Below are 18,071 nucleotides of genomic sequence, written 5' to 3' on the forward strand. Positions count from 1 at the left end.
CACACTGCCACCTAGAGTGTATTGTTTGAACAGGTATAAAGCCAAGGCTGGCGATTTACTGCCACCTGCAGTTATGGAATGTTTCCTAATGAGTATAATTCATTGACTAGGTCGTAGTGTTAGATAGAGGACTCTAGATGGATAAAACCCATTTTGTCATGGACATTGCCATTGAGGGCTTCCACCGTTTTAAAGTAGTCAACTGGGTGGGACTTCCTATGGGTTAAGGACGGATCACATGATTCCATCCGGGTCATCAGGAGGGTCAGCCAATTAATTATAGCCTACTCGTGAACATTACACAACTGTAGGTGGCAGTAAATCACCAACCTTGGCTTTATAACTGTTCAGACAACACACTCTAGGTGGCAGTATGCACCCTTTCTGTTTGTTTGCCAACTCAGAAGTAGTAGAACAAGAAAATGTACTACTTCAAAATGGAGATTGCCTCAATGGCGCTGCCTGCGCACGCACAGACGCCATAATGGGACATGTATAAATATGATATCTCTATCATTCTCTATAGCCTAGGTAGAGCTAGAACCATATTGTCTATATTTGTGGTCACTAACCTTGATTTTAGGGAGTCATCACATATAGATGGAAGAAAGGTAGCTTTTTGGATTGAATTCCAGCCCCTGTCCCAGTTGGGTACTAGGACACTGATGCCTGGATGGGTGAAAGCAATATGGTTTTCCATTATGCTCAGCGGAGTTGCCTCCATATTCTGTTCACCTATCCAGACTTTTAAGATCAGTTAGTTTGGGAAGGTACTAGGACGTGTGTAGGAAAGTAAAAAATAAAATGCGTATTAGGGACCTATCCCATGTGAGACCTTTCATTCTCCGACTGTAGTCTGCAACCCTCATTTTCCCATAGCGAGATAATGTAGCAGTCAGCATTTTATAAACAAAATCCTTAACCTGGTGAGACCCCCGGTTGTGAAAATGCAACAGGTCCTAAACTTATGTCAAACACTACATAGTTCATCTCCTTAGATCCAGATGTGTATGTTAGTAGCATTTGTTGTGTGTCCAGTCTTCTCTACGATGTAGTGATTACATAGAAGAAAAAAAGAATCAAGAAAAGCATTCTAAGCCAGAGCTAGAGGTTAATTAAATCTAGTTGTGTAGTTGCCAAATGTTGTGAGTTAAAAGAGACCACTCCTAATTGGAACCTTAACAGGAACACAAACCACTCTTCCTCACATTGCTGTCCCTAACATGTAAAGCTGATGATGATGATAATAGTGTTGTGATGTCACCTACTATACAGATGTTTTTACGGTCCTGTTGTTGTGGGACACTGACTTCAAATGGGAGAGATTAGTAAGCACAGCTGTGTCACAGGAATCTTCTGGAATGTTAATGTTCAGAAACATGGGATCAGACTCGGTAAAGCAGACTAGTCTTTGGGATACTGATGGGAACTGGAAAGGACTACTGTACGGGAAACCGGTTTTCCGTGAGAGAACGGAAAATCACATCTCTAAGGCTGGGCTAAGGAAATGTCACAAAAGTTCCTGTTGGAATTGTACTGGAGATGATGTTAAATGTTTACAACAACTTTGTGTTGGAAGTTGGAACTGGACATAAATCTGGTATTAATGTAGACTTGGTGCCAGCCTGTTTCTGATTTAGCCAACTTGTCGTTTTGTCAAACAAGGCAATGATGTAGCACATAAATTCAGAAATTGTCAGGTACCCAGGCTAGCATCACAATGTGTACAGAACAATTAAATACAGTCAAATTAATAAAATGGACACACTTCACATCACACAAGATCAGTTTGATAAAACCCAATTCAATGCATATTAGTTACAATTGAGACCATGCTTTGCTTTTGTTTTGTCTTTTCAATATTATATTTGAACATTTTAATTACTCAATAAATTAATGTGAATTTGAAATAAATACAGTGCATTCGGAAAGTATTCAGACCCCTTGACTTTTTCCACATGTTACGTTACAGCCTTATTAAAAAAATAGATTACATTTTTTTTTCCCCTCATCAATCTACACACAATACCCCATAGTGAAAAAGCAAAAACAGGTTTTTAGATTTTTTTGCAAATAAACTGAAATATCACATTTACATAAATATTCAGACTTTTTAACTCAGTACTTTGTTGAAGCACCTTTGGCAGCGATTACAGCATTGAGTCTTCTTGGGTATGATGCTACAAGCTTGGCACACCTGTATTTGGGGAGTTTCTCCCATTCTCTGCAGATCCTCTCAAGCTCTGTCAGGTTGGATGAGGAGCATTGTTGTACAGCTATTTTCAGGTCTCTCCAGAGATGTTCGATCAGGTTCATGTCCGGGCTCTGGCTGGGCTACTTAAGGGCATTCATAGACTTGTACTGAAGCCGCTCCTGCGTTGTCTTGGCTGTGTGCTTAGGGTCATTGTCCTGTTGGAAAGGTGTACCTTTGCCCCAGTCCGAAGTCCTGAGCGCTCTGGAGCAGGTTTCCATCAAGGATCTCTCTCTGTACTTTGCTCCGTCCATCTTTCCCTCGATCCTGACTAGTCTCCTAGTCCCTGCTGCTGAAAAACATCCCCACAGCATGATGGTGCCACTATCGTACTTCACCGAAGGGATGGTGCCAGGTTTCCTCCGACATGACGCTTGGCATTAAGGTCAAAGAGTTCAATCTTGGTTTAATCAGACCAGAGAATCTTGTTTCTCATGGTCAGAGTCTTTAGGTGCCTTTTGGCAAACTCCAAGTGGGCAGTCGTGTGCCTTTTACTAACATTTTACATTTACATTTTAGTCATTTAGCAGACGCTCTTATCCAGAGCGACTTACGGTAGTGAATACATACATTTCATACATTTCATTTTCATTTCATGCCTTTTTTTTTTTTTTTTGTACTGGCCCCCCGTGGGAATCAAACCCACAACCCTGGCGTTGCACACACCATGCTGGCGTTGCAAACACCATGCTCTACCAACTGAGCCACAGGGAAGGCATAGCCACTAAGGAGTGGCTTCCATCTGGCCACTCTACCATAAAGGCCTGATTGGGAGAGTGTTGCAGAGATGGCTGTCCTGGAAGGTTCTCCCATCTCCACAGAGGAACTCTGGAGCTCTGTCAGAGTGACAATCGGGTTCTTGGTCACCTCCCTAACCAAGGCCCTTCTCCCCGATGGCTCAGTTTGGCAGGGCGGCCAGCTCTAGGAAGTGTCTTGGTGGTTCCAAACTTCTTCCATTTAAGAATAATGGAGGCCATTGTGTTCTTGGGGACCTTCAATGCTGCAGACATTTTTTGGTACCCTTCCCCAGATATGTGCCTCGACACAATCCTGTCTCGGAGCTCTATCGACAATTCCTTCGACCTCATGGCTTTGTTTTTCCTCAGACATGCACTGTCAACTGTGAGACCTTATATAGACAGTTATGTGCCTTTCCAAATCATGTCCAATCAATTAAATTTACCACAGGTGGACTCCAATCAAGTTGTATAAAATCTTAAGGATGATCAATGGAAACAGGATGCACCTGAGCTCAATTTCGAGTCTCATAGCAAAGGGTCTGAATAGATATGTAAATGTGATATTTCCGGTCCAAACATTTTTAAACCCATTTTCGCTTTGTCATTATGGGGTATTGTGTGTAGATTGTTGAGAAAAATAATTTTATCAACGTAACAATATGTGGAAAAAGTGAAGTGGTCTGAATACTTTCCGAATGCACTGTATGTAGTCACATATTACTTGTTAACTTCGCCAAAAGATCCGTTACCGTTACACTTGTTTACACTGAACTGCACTGGGGTCGGAATGCCATCATGGTTAGATTAAGACACCGCGGAGCTGGCGTGAGATATGGGTCTGAAAACGTACCTCAATGCAGGGATGGTATATGCCACTCTACTCCAAATTTTACCTTTATCCAAACTGTACATCAAGAAGATTGAAATACTGCTACTTTTCCGGAAAACTGCCCTTTTCGTCCTCTTATGGAATGGCATGTCGCGTTGAACAACAAAGGAGCTGATTGACTGACAAAATGGCTGTGGTGGCTACTGCTAGCTAGCATGAGGACGAAAATTGCAGTTTTCAGAGAAAACAAGCAGTATTTCAATCTTCTCGATTGAAAATAGTTTGGATCAGTGATCTAGTCACTTAGTGTTAGTCTGGAACACTGCAGAGTGATTTGATGCAAGGATTCTTTTTTTTATTCCTTGATGTTGATGGATTCTGGGTTCTGACTCCTAAACTTTGAATATTGTTAACTATCAGGTATCCTATTGAAATATTGAGTGCTCTAGTCTAAGGCAGGCCTGAGCAATTATTTTCCATGGAGGGCCACGTTAGAATATATTTTTGCCATCGTGGGCCAGAATCATACTACAGGATTATACATCATGTGTATGGCTGTGTTGACAGATATATCTACTGTAAATTACGTCCAGATATGCTACTTATTTTACTTTTTTAACATGAACAGAAATAAACCACATCCATGTTCTCCTTTTGGTAGGTATTTTCATTATTAAACATGCAATGAACTACACGGAGGGAAAAGTACATTGTGCATTCAGCACCACGGACGGAACTCTTGTTAACGGGTATGCACAAAAACACAAGAAAGAGAGAGCTCAACATTACATTTAAACTATTCAATCAGTGTGAGGAGTGAAGTCTCTGATGGGCATTGACTAGAGAGGTGAAGTCAGGTATAGTTTCTGATGTCGCTATGCGCAGGATTGCTGAGAGGTGAGTCAGTAAGAGATGATCTGTGCCTTGACTTGTTATATTTCATCACTGAAAATGTCTGTTCACATACAAAGGTTGACCCAAACAGTACAAACATCTTCTGTGCATGACTCCTAATCTTTGGAAAGTTTTGTTCATCGAGAGATGCATAGAACCTCGTCAGCGACATTGTTTTGAATAGTTCTCCAATCACTGCATCAGACTGAAGATCAATAAGCTCAAGTTGCAGGTCAGTGGGAGCGTTATCCACATTGACGGTGAAAGGAGAGGAAACCAACAGCATGTCATTTTCCAACACTTTGAAATCCTCAAAACGACAAGAAAACTCACCTTTCAAAGCACGCAGCAGCGATGTATACTTCTCCCACTGGTCATCTGATAGGGAACAGACTAGTAGTGTCGGAAGGTGGGTGAGATTGTTGGCTTCTACTTGGAGGGTCAGGAGGAGTCATTTTCCCTTGAAGGCTTTGACAAGGCTGTACATCTGATGTGCAAAAAGGCCCTTCCCTTGTAGTTTGGAATTCAGTTCATTCATGAGGGCCATGATGTCAACGGTGAGGGTAAAATGAGCCAACCATTCTTTATCTTGCAGTTGAGGGAAATCCACATATTTTCCTTTCATTTGCAAAAATTCAGCAATCTCCGACTTCAGGTCCCATACCCTTTTAAGCACCTTCCCCAAACTCAACCATCTCACGTTTGTGTGGTAGGGAAGATCTGCGTGACCCGACTCTGTCTCTTCCAACAGTGAGACAAACTGCCTGTGGTTTAAAGATTTTGCTCTTATGAAGTTTACCGCTTTAGTGACTGTATCCACAGCATGGCTAATTTTCAGAACACATTTACAGAGCACCTCCTGATGAATAATGCAATGCTGGAAAATAATTGTCTGATCTGGTTTCAGCTCAGTTACCTGATCTTGTATCCTTTTCAAATGGCCAAAGTTTTTTCCTGCCACGTTTGGGCACCCATCAGCGGTCACACTGGATAACTTTTCAAAACGCAGTCACAGCTTTGCCACACACTTATTAACCTCCTCCAATAAATCTTACCCTGTGATTGTGCTCTTCATTGACTGCACTGAGTCCTGTTTTAGGTGTTTGCATCTTTGTCAAAAGAGCAGCAACAAATCCTCTTGAAAGCATCGGGACAGGAAAGTGTTACATGGCCTCGGTTCGATCGATAGTGGTTCGTGGAGATTACAGTTTCTATGTGAAGGGAGACAGGACACGTCTGAAACAACTTTTTAATAGATGCCTGGGATCAAATATTGATGATTCCTTACGATGAGAAATTGGCTAAATTTGACACAGGAAAAAGTATTTTGGGTTGAACAATCTGTGTGAAATGCCAGGGGAAGGGATTCTAAAAAGTAATAAATTAAAATTACCAGGCCAAACACTGCCTGGCCAAACACTGCCAAACACAATTGTCGTCTTATTCTGAAATAGATTTACATTTTATGTTGTTTTATTATTAAAAATATTTATAGAATGGACAAACGGGAGGAGGGGTCACGAGAAATTTGCATTGGGGTTACCAAACCTAAAATGAACTTTTGCAATGTTTTGTTCATGAACATGAAGGGCATTGTGGTGCGGTGGTTATAGAGAATCATGGGGAAAAGAGACCAGTGAACCGTTGGACTCGGTGTCGAGATAATGTCGCCTTGTCTAAGGGTCGTACATGCTAAATAAAGGATACATAAACGAGAGGGTGGATTAAAACAAACGTTTAATGATTGGAGTGAGGAGAGTGGACTTGGTTTGTAATTAAAACTTTTGGGTTGCTGATTAAGATGTGGGCATAGTGAATGGTAACGAAATTTACACTTTCTTTTCCAGGAGAGGACAGGGTTTCATTATCTCTCTTTGGAATGTTTCCCGAGACTGTGGTTTTGGGAGAACAGTTAGTGAAATTCTGCAGTGTTATAAGTGTAAAGGTATCCGGATAAGCCGTAAAAGGAGCTCCCGGATAAGTAAGGCCTGTTCGTGTGTGTGTTTTTGACCTACGGTTTACCACACACACACACACACCACCACGCATACACAATTTACCGGTTAGGAATATGGGTTAGTGGTCTTAATACTGTCGGATTTATTGTGTGGGGTTTTTTCAATTTGGTTTTAAACTGGGTACGTAGAGTGATGGAAATGTTTGAAATGTTTTTAAATGGTTTCTGAAGGAAAGGGAAAGAAAAGGAAAATGGAAATACTTAATGGTGTTGAATGACCTGGGTCCTGACTTTCAAATCAAATACAATTTAATTTCTCACATGCGCCGAATACAACGGTGAAATGCTTACCTATAAGCCCTTAACCAACAATGCAATTAAGAAAAATAAGTGTGTGGACCTCCTGGGTGGCGCAGTGGTCTAAGGCTGTGCCACCAAAGATTCTGGGTTCGAACCCAGGCTCTGTCGCAGCCGGCCGCGACCGGGAGGCCCATGGGGCGACGCACAATTGGCCCAGCGTCATCTGGGTTAAGGAGGGTTTGGCCGGCAGGGATATCCTTGTCTCATCGCGCACTAGCGACTCCTGTGTCGGGCCGGGCGCAGTGCACGCTGACCAGGTCGCCAGGTGTATGGTGTTTCCTCTGACACATTGGTGCAGTTGTTCTTCCGGGTTGGATGTGCATTGTGTCAAGAAGCAGTGCGGTTAGGTTGGGTTGTGTTTCAGAGGACGTATGGCTCTCGACCTTCGCCTCTCCCGAATCCGTACGGGAGTTCCAGCGATGAGACAAGACTGTAACTACTACCAATTGAATACCACGAAATTGGGGAGAAAAAAAGGGTAAAAAAAAAGAAAGAAAGAAAAATAAGTGTTAAGTAAAAAATGAAAGTAACAAATAATTAAAGAGCGGCATGAAAATAACAATAGCGAGGCTATTTACAAGGGGTACCGGTACAGAGTCAATGTGCGGGGACACCGGTTAGTCAAGGTAATTGAGGTAATATGTACATGTAGGTGGAGTTAAAGTGATTATGCATTGATAATAAATAGAGAGTCGCAGCAGTGTAAAAGAAGGGGGGGGCAATACAAATAGTCTGGGTAGCCATTTGATTAGCTGTTCAGGAGTCTTATGGCTTGAGGGTAGAAGCTGTTAAGAAATATTCTGTACCTAGACGTGGCGCTCCGATACCGCTTGCCATGCGGAATCAGAGAAAACAGTCTATGACTAGAGTGGCTGGAGTCTGACAATTTTTAGGGCTTTCCTCTGACACCGCCTAGTATGTAGAGTGCTATCACACTGTCGTCCGGAACAGCTGGCGCTCTCATGCGTTCTTCAGTGTTGCTTGCCTCAAAGCGAGCATAAAAGGCATTTTGCTCGTATGGTAGGCTTGCATCACAATTTTTAGGGCCTTCCTCTGACACCGCCTGGTATAGAAGTCCATGATGGCAGGAATCTTGGCCCCAGTGATGTACTGGGCTGTATGCACTACCCAGTGCCTTGTGGTCAGAGGCCGAGCAGTTGCCATACCAGGTAGTGATGAAACCAGTCAGGATGCTGTCAATGGTACAGCTGTATAACTTTTGAGGATCTGATGACCCATGCCAAATCTTATCAGTCTCCTGAGGGGAATAGGCTTTGTCGTGCCCTCTTCCCGACTTTCTTGGTGTGTTTGGACCATGATAGTTTGTTGTTGATGTGGACACCAAGAAACTTGACGCTCTCAACCTGCTCCACAACAGCCCCGTCGATGAGAATGGGGGCGTGCTCGGTCCTCCTTTTCCTGTAGTCCACAATCATCTCCTTTGTCTTGATCACGTTGAGGGAGAGTTTGTTGTCCTGGCACCACATGGCCAGGTCTCTGACCTCCTCCCTATAGGCTGTCTCATCGTTGTCGGTGTCATCGGCAAACTTAATGGTGGTGTTTGAGTCGTGCCTGGCTATGCAGTCATGAGTGAACAGGGAGTACAGGAGGGGACTGAGCACGCACCCCTAATGGGCCCCTGTGTTGAGGATCAGCATGGCGGATGTGTTGTTACCTACCCTTACCACTTGGGGGCGGCCGTCTGGAAGTCCAGGATCCAGTTGCAGTTTAGTCCCAGGGTCCTTAGCTTAGTGATGAGCTTTGAGGGCACTATGGTGTTGAACGCTGAGCTGTAGTCAATGAATAGCATTCTCACAGTGAGGCCTGATCAACCTCACTAGAAATTATCAAGAGATGTGGGATTTATTTAGAACATGAGGGACACCAGTCTCTAGTCTATTTTACCATTACATTATGGGATACCATTATTTCCTTATGGAGTTATTGAGAGTTGTAATTCTACATTTATTGATTTAACCTGCAGTCTTGTTGTTTGTTTTTGAATCACGATGTGAGACGTGTTCAAAGGTGAAATGACCTGTTCCCTGTGGCCCTGGCCCTTTGGTAAATATGCAAATGTATTTTGCTCAGTCTGCATATAAAAGATCAAATATATGTTAGTAATGGTTGACAGTTATTCCAAATGGATTGTGATATGTGTATTGCTAATGTGTATAAGGGTGTATAAGCTAATTGTGAAAATGGTTACAACAGTTGTGGTTATGCTCTTTGACATTCGTCTTAGAGATTTTGGGAATATTAAGAAAATTGGGAATGTAATCATTTGTCATACGGTGAATGGATGGTCTGGAGTTCCAGATTCAGAAGTGTCTTAAATTGTTATTTTGCTCTCTTCTCACTGAAGTTATGGCGAAGGTGACCACAGATGGTGTCTTGATGAATGGAAGGGATCATTTGACCACGAATAGTGTGTGAAACTCAAAACCCTCCCTAACCGGCTGAAGAAAGAGCGACAAAGGCGTTCAATATGACCGTGACTTTTAACACTCCTACCTGTGACCTGAGTCCAAGCCATTAACCTGGGTACAGGCGGCAGGAGTGCGCCATGAGTCCTGAGACCAAGCATGTGGAGTGAGCATGGAGAGAGATAACATTCAAACTTCTCTCATGCTGCTGGTGTACTGGTGGGAGAAATGGACCAGGCAGAATGGTGGTGGCGGCTCAGATGAGAGACTCGTGTACTTGGGAAAAATGGCTTCATTTCTTTGGATATTGAAATCGGGACATTATCAAGGGCCATCAACTGTGACAGGCATGAGCTACATATGTGCCGATGGGAAGATGAACGCTATCTGAAGAAGAACCAAATAAAGACATGCTAAAAGGATGGGTGCTGGGAGATGGGAGGGTGGTCAACCGTGCCCTTAATTGTTTAGTTGGGGTGTCAGGTTTATTGAGGAAGTCTGCAAACTGTGAAATTTATAGTAATGAAGACTTAGACAGCATTGAGATACTGATCTGTCATTAATTACCATGCCACTCGAGATAGTAAAACAGGGATAAACATGGGTTACAATGAGAGGAGTTATTACCGGTAATATATGGTCCCGTTTGTAAATTTACATTCTTACCGTGATGATGTGTGCTAGGTTGAGGGGCTTGAATTCGAGTGATAGACTCTGTTACGCGGAGTGGAAGGGGGAACCCAAGAGCAGACTCAGATGAGGAGACGGGGATGAAGTAACCAAGGAATTTATTGGAACACAGGGGGAAGATGGAGTGCAGGTCAGGGGAAACTCGGGCAGGTTGCTGGAAACTAGGTGCGGAGGCTGAGGGGTTGAGACAGGGTAAGCAGCTCCGGAGGTAATCCAAGGGAGTAGTAGATTGGGGAATCCAGGACAGAGTAGGAGGATGACGAGATGTGGGACAGGAGACAGGGACCAGAAGTCAGAGCAGGCAGAACTGTAGCGGAGAGGAAAACAGAGTCAGGCAGGGAAACAGGTACAACAGGATAACAGGATCTGAATAGTAACAAACAGCTAGAAGCATAGACTGACTGAGCAGAGATTACGATCTGGCAGCGTGGAAGTGGCAGGGCTGAGTATTTGTAGAGGTCTTGATTATGGAACAGGTTGCAGCTGGTGGGGATCTGCTCTGACTCCAGCATACCTGTCTCCGACAACACAATCACGCACACACACAGAATGAGCAGTAGAGGGCGTTGCAGGAGCAGATGTGACAGACTCAATGTAAAGCACTATGGACTGTCATTCTAAATTTGGGTTGGATAATTTATCAAATGTTTTAATTATGATTCGGAAAGGAGAGAAAGAGAGAGAGAGCGTTGCTCTCAAACTGTGAGGGGTGGGTGCACTGCTCAAGTTGATTTGGTCTAAGGAAGGTTTTTTCTCCCTAGAAACCTTTTCTTTAAATGTCCTCCGAGAGTGAGGACACTAGATGATAGCTTGAGTCAACCATGAAGGTTTTTTTTGTTTTACCATGTCATCAGAATTTTTATGTTAAATCGCATCAATACATAACAATTTCTGGATGATACGGTACAATTAATTACATACAAGGCTCATAGTCTGTGTCTTGCGTTAACACCCAAGGATGAAAATGAAGGAAACGCGCATGAAGACTAGCATCCCATGGGCATAGAACCGAACGGATGGACGTTTTTTGGTCGCATCACGGGTGGTGTAAAATTATTAAACATGCATTGTCTCTCTTCCCTGTTCAAGTCAATATGTTTTTAGGTGTCGTGGAACATACAAGTGATCATTGTTCCAGAGGAGGGATTGGTATATATTGACTAATTGATTTGACAATGTTTTAGTATGGTTATAACTATAGTAGTGACTAATGTGTTATGGGTTAGATGGAATGATTTCTGTGCAAATGTATTTGTAGCAGGAGGCGAGGTACAAACGAGGCCTGTGGTTGAGACAGAATGTTTACATAAGGGTGTAAAGCGGAATGGAATGTGAATGTGGGGCTCATAAATGAAGGACGGGGTATGGGGGATGATACCACTCCTCTATGTATATTGCTACAGGAGAGAGCTCGTAGGAGAGGGAGGACAGCTAACTGTGCACTATAGACTACTATGAAGTTAAATTCAACTTCACACATACCCAGATCATGGTGAGAGTAGCAGAGATAGTGTTGGCATTTCAGACACTGTTTTCAAATTTCAGTGATGGGTTTGTCAAAGAAGACAATGCTTGGAAGAATAGCCACAGATTCCTGTATACAGGAGGCCACATCACCGGAAGGCTGTAATAATAGCATCACATCTCCTGCAGAGTGTGATTAAGAAACATGTGACTCAGAGTTGTGTAAGGTTGGATACTCTTCCAATGTCACTAATCTCTCATCCATTTCTAACAGACAGACAACACTTGACATCGCTCCCAGAAGACTGGAACCGAGTGACGGTAAGCGGAAAATGTCAGAGGGTGGCTGTTTATCAACTGTTGGGACACAAAGTTTACACTATAAAGAGGGTGTTCACAAAGGGGTGGGGTGTAGATCGGCCTTGGGATGAGCGATGTATACATAACCTCAGCACAAGAAAGTATTGTCCACAAGTAGACTGTAGCAGAATAAATCAAATCAAATGTATTTATATAGCCCTTCTTACATCAGCTGATATCTCAAAGTGCTGTGCAGAAACCCAGCCTAAAACCCCAAACAGCAAGCAATGCAGGTGTAGAAGCACGGTGGCTAGGAAAAACTCCCTAGAAAGGCTGAAACCTAGGAAGAAACCTAGAGAGGAACCAGGCTTTGAGGGGTGGCCAGTCCTCTTCCTGCTGTGCCGGGTGGAGATTATAACAGAACATGGCCAAGATGTTCAAATGTTCATAAATGACCAGCATGGTCAAATAATAATCACAGTAGTTGTCGAGGGTGCAACAAGTCAGCACCTCAAGAGTAAATGTCAGCTAGCTTTTCATAGCCGATCATTGAGAGTATCTCTACCGCTCCTGCTGTCTCTAGAGAGTTGAAAACAGCAGGTCTGGGACAGGTAGCACGTCCGATGAACAGGTCAGTGTTCCATAGCCGCAGGCAGAACAGTTGAAACTGGAGCAGCAGCACGGCCAGGTGGACTGGGGACAGCAAGGAGTCATCATGCCAGGTAGTCCTGAGGCATGGTCCTAGGGCTCAGGTCCTCCAAGAGAGAGAAAGAAAGAAAGAGAGAATTAGAGAGAGCATACTTAAATTCACACAGGACACCGGATAAGACAGGAGAAATACTCCAGATATAACAGACTGACCCTAGCACCCTCGACACATAAACTACTGCAGCATAAATACAGGAGGTCATAGCAGATGTTGGTGGCTAGGGGACCAGGTATGAGTTGGGAGATACGTAGGGAGTATATGAAAGGGTCAGTCCTAAATCTATTAGTGAACCACGAACAGTAGAAGAGCAGGAAACAGATTCCAGGCAGTAGTTGTTCTCACGGCAGTCACTGTATGGACAGTAACGGAAGGATGCTAGAGTAACGACATGGAATGGGACTACGGGGGAAATGAGGGATTTTGAAGTATACGTCATGGGCAGTGTTAGTAGTAGCAGGGGTTACTTTAGTAGCATTGTTGGGATATAATTTTCTGAAGGCAGTGAGGTTGAAACGTGTATATACAGTGCTGAGTTACCTCAAGATGAGGTAAAGTGGATAAAGGCTACTGCACGTGTATATTGGGTGGCTATGGAGGAAGAAGGAGAAGGGGAGCAAAGTGAAAATAACATGGCTTGGGAACACCTCTCTGGAGCCTGTGGTTTGAAAGGGGAAGACTGGGTGAAAGCATGAGGTTTTTTAGGGCCTTCATTTTTGTGGAACCCAGCTGAAAAGTATCCTGAAGGCATAGAGTCAGGCAAAGATAGAGTGGGAATCGTCATGTTATCAGACTTTGTATTTTTCTTCGCACATATATTTATGCATAGTGTCACAGGTATTGAGAGAAGTAGGCAGGAGGCAGTTGCAGGTTTAGAACTACTGAATTTATTTAAGCACCATAGAACAAAACGGGACCAAACCTAAATGCTGTTGTGCTCAAAATATATCTTCATAAGCAAAAAGGCATAGGGCGAACCCAAAGTGCAAAATATAAAACACTCAGGAAATAGTAGGAGAGATTCCTCTCTTGAAAACAAGTAACATTTACAGTGACCGACAAAGATAAATGGCAGAGGGAGTATATATATAGTGATAGAGTGGGGATTGGAACCAGGTACTGATGACGAGACAAGTCTGGGGTTGATGAGTGAAGGGTGTTTGGGGAGGTGCGTTGTGGGGTCCAGCACTAGCCAAGGGAACAGCTGCCACTCGCCTGAGGAGAGATACATGAAATGAGGTTAAGACACGGTAATTGACGGGGAGTTGTAATCTGTACGTCATCTCATTGACTCTCCTCAGGACTTTGATCGGCCCCACAAACCGCGGGCTCAGCTTCCGGCAGGGCAAGTGGAGGGCAGGTCCTTCGTAGAAAGCCAGACCCTGTCACTGGGGTGAAAGACCGGGGACACACTGCTGTGACGAACGGCCTGTGCCTTTTACCGGAGTACGAAGCGTTGGAGACGGGTGTGCGCGTTGTTCCATACCTCCTCGGCACACCGGAACTAATCGTCCACCGCAAGAGCCTCGATCTGACTCTGGTGCCAGGGTGCCAGGGCCGGCGCTGATATCCTAGAACACACTGAAAGAGTGTGAGGTTTGTGGAGGAGTGATGGAGGGAGTTTTGTGCGTATTCTGCAGAAACGCAGCCCACTCCCCCGGCCAGTCCTGACAGTAATTACGAAGGTACTTACCCAGTTCCTGATTTACCCTTTCCACCTGCCCATTTGATTGGGGACGGTACCCGGAGGTGAGGCTGACCGTTACCCCCAGTCATTCCATGAAGGCCTTCCAGACACAGGAAGTGAACTGGTCAGACACGATGTCCTCTGGGATCCCGTAGTGCCAGAAGACGTGAGAGAAGAGAGCCTTCGCGGTCTGCAGGGCCGTAGGGAGACCAGGCTGAGGAATTAAACGACAGGCTTTGGAAAACCGGTCCACAACGACCAGGGTGGTGGTGTGTCCCTCCGAGGGGCGAAGGTCTGTGACAAAGTCCACGGAGAGATGGGACCAGGTTCGTTGTGGAACCGGCAGCGGGTGGAGTTTGCCATAGGGGAGGTGTCTAGGTGTCTTGCTCTGTGCGCAGATGGAGCAGGAAGAGACGTAAACCCGGATGTCCCGGGCCAAGGTGGGCCACCAGTACTTGGCAGAGAGACAGTCGATAGTACGGGCTATACTCTGGTGCCCCGACACAGGTGCTGTGTGTGCCCAGGCGAGGAGACGGTCCTGCACATCAGAGGGCACGTAGATACGCCCCTCGGGACAGTGGGCAGGTGAGGGCTCCTGTCGCAGGGCTCGACAGATGTCCGCGTCCACATTCCACATCACAGGAGCCACAATGCGGGATAGGGGAATATAGGGTGTCACTTTCTCCCTCCGATCCTCTGTGTCATGGACCCGGGACAAAACATCGGCCTTAACGTTCTTTGATCCCGGCCGGTAGGAGAGGGTAAAGTCAAACCTGGGGAAGAATAGTGCCCACTAGGCCTGATGCGGGTACAGCCTCTTCGCTGCTCGAATGTACTCCAAGTTTCTGTGGTCCATCCAGACAATGAATGGGTGTTTAGCGCCCTCCAGCCAGTGCCGCCATGCTTTCAGCGCCTTCTTGACGGACAACAACTCACGATCGCCCACGTCGTAATTCCACTCTGCGGGAGACAGCTTCCGTGAGTAGAAGACGCATGGATGGAGTTTAGGCAGCAATCCAGTGTGTTGGGAGAGAACAGCCCCTACTCCAACCTCAGAGGCGTCCATCTCCACGATGAAAGGCTGAGACGGTTCAGGGTGAGCCAGAACAGATGCGTTAGTAAAACATTCCTTGAGCGCACGAAAGGCTTCGTTGGCCTCCCCAGTCCAGCGCAGCTGTCGAGAACCTCCCTTTAGGAGGGAGGTGAGAAAGGGAATGACCGTGACCTAACAATCTCATATTCAGGGTTGGGTAGGTTAATGTAATATGTTCTCAATGTAATATGTAATATGTTACAGTTACTAGTTACCTGTCCAAAATTGTAATCAGTAATGTAACTTTTGGATTACTCAAACTCGGTAACGTAATCTGATTACATTTCATTACTTTTAGATTACTTTCCCCTTAAGAGGCATTAGAAGAAGACAAAAAATGTATGTTACCAATTGAACGACATCTATTGCAGAATAAATCAATGTTAAAGTTTACATAGCTGGCCATATATGGATGTGACATTTTACTTTATGGGTTGGTTATGTATGCTTTGTTACATCTGCCCCTGCCATGCCCTCTACTTCTCATCCTGTGTCTCCCTAACCTGCCGCAAGCCCCTCAGTGCTCTCTCCCTCTCTCTCTCTCTATGGGTGTATCTGATCGTGTGAGTGGAGACAGGTGTGCTGGAGTCAGAGCAGATCCCCACCAGCTGCAACCTGTTCCATATCAAGACCTCTACAAATACTCAGCCCTTCCACTTCCACGCTGCCAGATCATATATCATCAGTCAGTCTGCATTTCAAGCTGTTTGTTTCTGCATAGATCTTATTATCCTATGGTGCCTGTTTTCCCTACCATAATGCTGCTTTTCTCTCCGCTACATTTCCGTCCGCTCTGACTCTGGTCCCTGTCGCCAGTCCCTCGTCTCATCAGTCCTGCTTCCCTGCCCTGGACCCCCACTTTACTGCTTCCTTGGATTCCGCTCCGGACCTGCTTACCCTGCCCCTACTCCCCTTGCCCCAGCCTCAGTTCCGGTTCCCTGCTACCCGCCCGAGCTTCCCCTGGCCTGCACCCCATCCCCCCCCCCGTTTTTCAATAAATACCTTGGGAACCTTATCCCTGTCTCCTCGTCTGAGTCTGCACTTGGGTTTACCTGCTCCGCCCCACGTAACAGACTTCTTCTAACCCATCCATTTTTACTACATATAATAATACAATTAAATGATATCTTCACATTAAAAACCAAAGAATTCCAGTCATTCCAATACAAGTTATACCCCTTGATCTTCAAGAATAGGACTTGGAAATATGGAAGTATAGATTAGCCAAATTGTTTAACCTGAGCATAACCCCAAAACTAAGGACTTATTAGCCAGCCCTACTCTGTTGTTTATGATTGTGTTGTCATGGAGGACTGATTGAGCTCATTGATTCAAGTTGAAAAATAAGTGCTGTGCTCATGGAATGGCATGCTTTGAGAATGACTGAAAAGTGCTAATTACATGTGATAAATGAATGCCACATGCTGAATTTTCTATAGGCCTATTGTTTACCTATAGTTGGTGACACTTTGATATATTGATAATATGCAGCTGTTTATAGGGCACATCCACAGATGAAAGAAAACGCTCGCCCCACCTCTATTTCAGTAAAAACCTGAGGGATGAGCCTGGAGAAATGTAACCACTCTCAGATTAATAGACAGAGCTACAGATGCAAGGACTGACCATCCATGATATAACAACTATTGTTTTACCATGTTTTGAGGCTATAAAGTGTTTGTTTACATTTATAATGTTTACAAACATTGGAGAAAAACAAGCTTATATTTTGGGTTCTCATGGAGTGTGACAGTTGAACTAAATTCAAAACTAGGGTATTTATAAATTATATTCTTCAAGAATCAATGGATATATATAATTTATAAGTCCAAAAATGCATGTAGCAACTACAGATTGACCCTTTAAGTATATCAAAAGTGTGCAAATTTGAGCATGTGTCCATTAGATTTTTTTCCACAAACATCCTTTCTGAATTTAAAAGTAATCCTCGAAGTAATCATCTAGTTTTTAAAAGTATCGGTAATCTGATTAGCCTACAATATTTTAGCTGGTAACGTAACGGATTACAGTTACCGTTTTTTGTAATCCCTTACTCCCCAACCCTGGCTATTGGTTGCGTTTAAGACATGGGTTGTTCGTTTTTTTGTTGTCAGTATTTCATTGACAGTGTATCTTGTCATTTTGGTCATTCGTGTAGTATTAAAAAGTCCAGTCATGTAAAATGATGTAGAATTGGTAGAATTTATTTTAGAAAAGGCTATGTTTTTCTCAGACTTGCAAATACTGTACGATTATTTGCGGGGCTGAGCCCCTGATTGCTTGTTCTGACCTCTAAAAATAATGAATGCTGAGTGTAGCAGTGCAAGGTCTTTTTAAGCAGAATATTTGGATTAGTAGTTTATGAACGACTTGCATTTCGATTGCTGGATAATCGAAGCCCTCCATCCAAACCATTTATTCAGATCTGGCAGTTCAAAGAGGATAGTTTCAAGGGTAATCGATTGGGCCTAGTTATTGTTCATTAGCAGCATACATTTGCATTCATTCTCTTAAAATAGCCTATACTCTTCATGTGCAATGTATAGCCTACTGTACTGTTTGTCTGTCTGAACTGTCTGCCTGTCTTGGTGAGAATCTTAAGTTAAATAAAATACTATACTGAACAAAAATATAAACACAACATGCAACAATTTTAACAATTCTACTGAGTGAC

This window comes from Salmo salar, chromosome ssa28 (genome assembly GCF_905237065.1).
Source record: "Salmo salar chromosome ssa28, Ssal_v3.1, whole genome shotgun sequence".
Taxonomy (NCBI): Eukaryota; Metazoa; Chordata; class Actinopteri; order Salmoniformes; family Salmonidae; genus Salmo; species Salmo salar.